This window comes from Castanea sativa, chromosome 1, assembly GCF_040712315.1.
Source record: "Castanea sativa cultivar Marrone di Chiusa Pesio chromosome 1, ASM4071231v1".
Classification (NCBI taxonomy): domain Eukaryota; kingdom Viridiplantae; phylum Streptophyta; class Magnoliopsida; order Fagales; family Fagaceae; genus Castanea; species Castanea sativa.
Window position 1 is genome coordinate 69,950,967 of NC_134013.1, and position 5,440 is coordinate 69,956,406.

A 5,440-nucleotide genomic window follows, 5' to 3' on the forward strand; every position below is an offset into this window, starting at 1 on the left:
AAATAATTAGACCAAATTATCCAAATCAGACCAAAATCAGACCAAATAATTAGACCAAATCAATGTTCCTATCCCCGAGACCAAATCAGACCAAGTAAGACCAAATTAGACCAAATAAGACCAAATCGACCAAATAAGACCAAATCAGACCAAATCGAACCAAGTAAGACCAAATTAGACCAAAATAGACCAAATCAGACCAAATTAGACCAAATGGACCGATTTTATTTTCCATTACTCGTAACCAAAAAAACTCGAGTTTTAGAGACTCGAGTTTCAACTGGCAAATTTTTTTCCCCATTTACTCACAATTTCGAAGCGGCAGAAAGAGGCATGCCTGTTTGAACAAAATTTTGCCCCAGTGGAACTCGAGTTTCTAAAACTCGATTTTCCTTCAGGCAAATATTTTTCCTAGCATCATGCTCTGTTTAAGCGAGAGGGCGGAGAGCCATGCCATGTTTCACAAAATTTTGCCCGATGGAACTCGAGTTTCTAAAACTCGATTTTCACTTGGGCAAATATTTTTCCCCGGCATCATGCTCTGTTTCGGGCAGAGGCAGAGAGCCATGCACTGTTTCAAAAAATTTTGCCAAGTGGAACTCGAGTTTCTAAAACTCGATTTTTCCTTTGGGCAAAATTTTTTCCCAAGGAACTCGAGTGTCTAAAACTCGATTTTTGGGGGCAAATTTTTTTTTTCCCAGCAGAAAATGCTCTGTTTCAGGCATTGTTTTACAATGTAAATGCACTCAAATCACAACAAAAGTCATTCTCAATATATCACCATTCTAAACATGTCCAACCACACTTAATTTGCAATTCTAACCATACTACTCAAATCACAATCTTCATAGAGGTACATTGGATAGAGAATTACAAGTACATTCAACAACAATCAAAAAGTTCACATAGAGCCAATACAACGTCGTCCATGGAAGGATGCCTGAAAAACGTAGAGTATTTACGTTAGGAGACAAGATAGTAAACATCGAATGAACAACAATTATTTAACCGATGCATAAATTTTTGCCAACCTACCTAGTGTGGAACATGGCCGCTTGTGGAAGCACCGCGGGACTGCGGACATTTTCTGCGGTTATGCCCGGAAGCATGACACAGTCCACATGTCTGCTTCGGTTGACTCTCTATCAAATCTGCGTCCTCCCTCCGCCATCCCGGTTCTTGATCCTTATTCCTCACTCCATCCATCTCATTTCTTATTCGTGACTTCACCGGTCGACCTTTGGCCAAACAATGCCGGATTAGGCAACCACTTTGGCCCCATGGGATCCCTCCATAATGAGCGCTGACTTAGGAACCACAAATCCATGCTCATAAGTGCTAAGGGCATGGTTCAAACCATAACATGGTTGAATATACGTGGTCGAATCAATATGTAAATAGTCACATACTCTAATTGCATGTGAACACGGGATCCCTATATTTTGCCATTTCCCACAACCTGCATGTTTTTTCCCATAACCGAACTTCGTACTGTGGTTTCCCCTCTACGCTAGACACGTTGAGTTGGGTAACTACTTGAAATATCAGCTCTTCATTGCTAAATGGCTTGAGATAGTGTTTCTCGGATTTACGCTTATTTCCATCCCACGTGGATAAGGCATATTCACTCCATTTCTTACCCTCGACAACTCGTAATGGTATTCTTTGCGCCGGTCGTGAAAATATTGAACAAGTTTGCTCCAAGTGAACTCAACCAACGCGGCAATAGGAAGGCCCCGTGCACCTTTCGGCACACCATTGAAACACTCGATATATTGGTTGTCATTGCTCCAAAACGTCTCCCACCATCGTATGACCCGGGTCCACATGTCCACATCCTCGCTCATTAGGTATGTGTATGGAAGATAATCTTGATTCTTTTCCTTACCATCCCTCCCCGTCACCTTCTTCTTCTTCCTAATGGCCTCAATTTCCACCTGCTTAATGGAGTCCATTATGGTAGCAAATTTAACTCCTGACTAGCATATCCCGCTTTCAACGCCGTGACTTTAGAGTCGAGTTCGAAAATGGGTGTTGAAGTTGCTAGCAACATGTCGAAGACAATATCTATGAAATACCTTTGCTTTTCCATCATCCCTTCTAGGCAGGTTGCAATGGCGTTTTGATACCGAGATGTCGGTCGAAATTATGCAAATGCCGTCGTCGAGTATCAGGTGGCCAATCGTTTCTCGAGGCATCGTAAAAACCACCTCCAAGCTGGACCCTGACTCACAATCCACAACGAGCAAAGGCGAGAGGGAATACCTTGTTGTTAGCATCGGTTGCCATTGCGACCAACAACTTTCACGATATTTACCATCCAGATGGGTCCCATCAAATGCGATAACCGGCTTACGGTATTTGAATCACGATATGCATGGACGAAAGACCAAAACACATAATGCAACAATACGGTGTGATCTTCATCGGTGGGTGTGACACGATAGCAAAGCTGGGTAGTCGGGTCACCGATCAATATACGCCATTAGCAACTTTTGCGGCCTTTGGTAAGATTCTTCACAAACTCCAAACATAAGCGCAATAGCCTTTTGTTTCGCATCCCATACCTTGTAGTAAGAAGGCTTATGGCCATTATATTTCGCCTCTATCGGAGATGCGAGATGCTTAATTTGAGTGGTATGATCCTCAAGTAACTTGTTATGGATTTCTGCTGCAATAAAATTACAACTCATCATTCTACCATCATTTCGCACCCCAGTCGGTAAACACGTGTGAGGACCCACATACACGGTGACCATCCATAGATTTTGGAGCTCGGGCTTCATAACTGCGTAGACATACCACTTGCACGACTCATGCACGCATTTCGCACAAAAATTTTTCCTCGTCGACCTAGTGATCTTAAAGTTTTTGTTTTCCTTGAGGGCACAAATTGTTAATACGCGCTTCACCTCCACTTTACTCGCAAAAGTCAACCCTTTGCACAAATTCATCCCCTCTCTCCAAGTAGACACAAATGGCATCTCAATATGCGAAGGATCAACCATATTTTCCCAAGTATTTGCAGAGAATGACAACGCAGGAGGTGCGTAGGCAGGGATTGTGTTTGTAATGTTTTGGACACTAATAACATTGTGCATCGGGTTCACCGCCGTCCAATGTCTCATCGTCATCAATGTCCCTCTCAAAGTCCCCAAAGTCCCGAAAGTCCCTCTCAATCATGTCTTCATAGTCATCTTTATCGGCAAAATCTTCACCGTTAATGGCAAGATTCTCATCCACATAGTCGTCATCATCATCATCATCATCATCATCATCCTCGTCATCATCATTGTTAACGACGGTAGTCTCATCAACATAGTCGTCGTCGTCATCATCATCGTCATCATCATTGTTAACGGCGGTAGTCTCATCAACATAGTCGTCGTCGTCATCATCATCATCATCTCCATCGGCATGAACATCATCATCCTCTACATGTGTAGAATACTCATATTGAGCATCAGGAAGCGCAACTTGTAAGCTTCTAGTTGTTTGTTGGATATCCTCTTGCCATCCTACACGCGGCTCTAGCTGTATGTACAACTCAATATTACTTACTTCAGCTATACTCTCCAACTTGTCAAACATGATCTTCACATGTTTGTCTTTTTCTATCGCATATACTTGTAATTAATCCGGTGCTTCATGATTTCATTTGGCATACGATAAGTAATTTGCATGTTGTACGCATCAGGATTCTTACCCAACTCTTCCATGACAAGTATCTTCAATTCATCAAGGGTTTTCAACCTACGATCAACTTCGGCATAATAGGTTTTCATACCCGGCCCCTCAAATGGCAATCCCTTGTTGGCATTGGGATTCTTAAGCGGACCACCATGGTATATGATTATAAGAATATCGAGGCATTGTGAACTGTTCAAGTCAAGTCCTATGTTAGTTAAATCACATAGTCGTAAAGTGAGGGAAAAAAGTAATGCAATCTTACCAATGAACATATTCAAGCTAGGTTATAGAGTGCCCATTAATATCTAAAGGCCAAGACGTAAACCTTCTAATCCTAGTGGATGGAGAGACGGAATTATCTATTACTCCATTGTGTGGTGACCTATAATGCCTAAAAGGTGAAAGAACTAGGTGGGTAGAGGAGCATGATTACATACCCATTCACTACATTCATTCACTACCCATTTCATACCCAAACCAATGATAAATAAAGTCAAAAAAACTTGAAAGATCATGATAAAAATAAAAGCCTAGAAATGATAAATAAAATTTTGATAATTACATACACATTCCCATTCATTACATTCATTCACTACCCATTTCATACCCAAACCAATGATAAATAAAGTCAAAGAAATTTGTAAAATCATGATAAAAATAAAAACCTAGAAATGATGAATAAAATTTTGATAATTACATACTCATTCCCATTCATTACATTCATTCACTACCCATTTCATACCCAAACTAATGATAAATAAAGTCAAAGAAATTTGTAAGATCATGATCAAAATAAAATGATGAATAAAATTTTGATAACAAAAACTATACAAATAAATACTCAAAAAATTAACACTAACAAAACAAAGTTCTATAATTCACAATATTGATAAATTAACTAAGTTATGTTAACTATCTACAAAATAAATGGTAAAACTCTTTAACCCACACCCATAGACAACATACCCAACTATAATGACAATCAAATTATGCAAACCCTTACCTTAGATATGAATTTCTTTGAGAGGGAAGAGTAGTGAGAGTGGAGAATGTGGTTTTGTGAGAGTGAGTGGTGTGAGAGAGTTATGGGTGAGTGAGTTAGTGAGGGTGAGTGAGTGAGAGAGTTAGTGAGGCTGAGATTTTAGGTTTTCTCTGTGTGTTGAGCGGTGAGTGGAGAATGTGAGAGAGTTAAATGCCACGGGCTGAGTTTTAAATAAACATGCCCAGAGGAAATCGAGTCTATAAGACTCGAGTTACTGCATAAAACTCGAGTCTCTAAGACTCGAGTTATATGCGTATAAACTACATAATTTATAATACGATATATAGTTAAACTCGAGTTTATAAAACTCGAGTTTAGGTAGACTTAAAACTCGAGTTTATAAAACTCGAGATCCAGGTGGCATTTTTCCACCTCAGCAAGCCCAAAGCGAGCATAAAGCGAGTTTTTGAAACTCGATTTATTATGTAAATCTCGAGTTTCAAAAACTCGAGTTGCTATTTTCCTACATAGTTTCAAACTATGCCTAACTTACTATATTCATGCATCCACATGCCTAATCTGCACATTCCCCCCGTGAACATATCTTAACATTATTACAAAAAAGTATCAACATTTCATAGTGGCATTTGGAGTTTCCTTTGATGAAATAAAGTAGGTTATGGTCCCCTCGTTTTAACTTTTAAGAACTCAAAATATGACAACAACCCACAATAATAATGAACTCTTGTTGCTTATTAGACTATTAGT

General features: G+C 39.7%; 1 long non-coding RNA gene across 1 annotated transcript; it reads right to left on the reverse strand.

Annotated features, from left to right (window-relative positions):
* Nucleotides 1-751: 751 nt before the first annotated feature.
* LOC142610382 (uncharacterized) lies at nucleotides 752-1,227 on the reverse strand. The gene is made up of 2 exons (XR_012839819.1): nucleotides 1,036-1,227; nucleotides 752-940 (listed from the first exon to the last, which is right to left on the reverse strand). It is a non-coding gene; the product is annotated as an uncharacterized LOC142610382 (long non-coding RNA).
* Nucleotides 1,228-5,440: the final 4,213 nt, after the last annotated feature.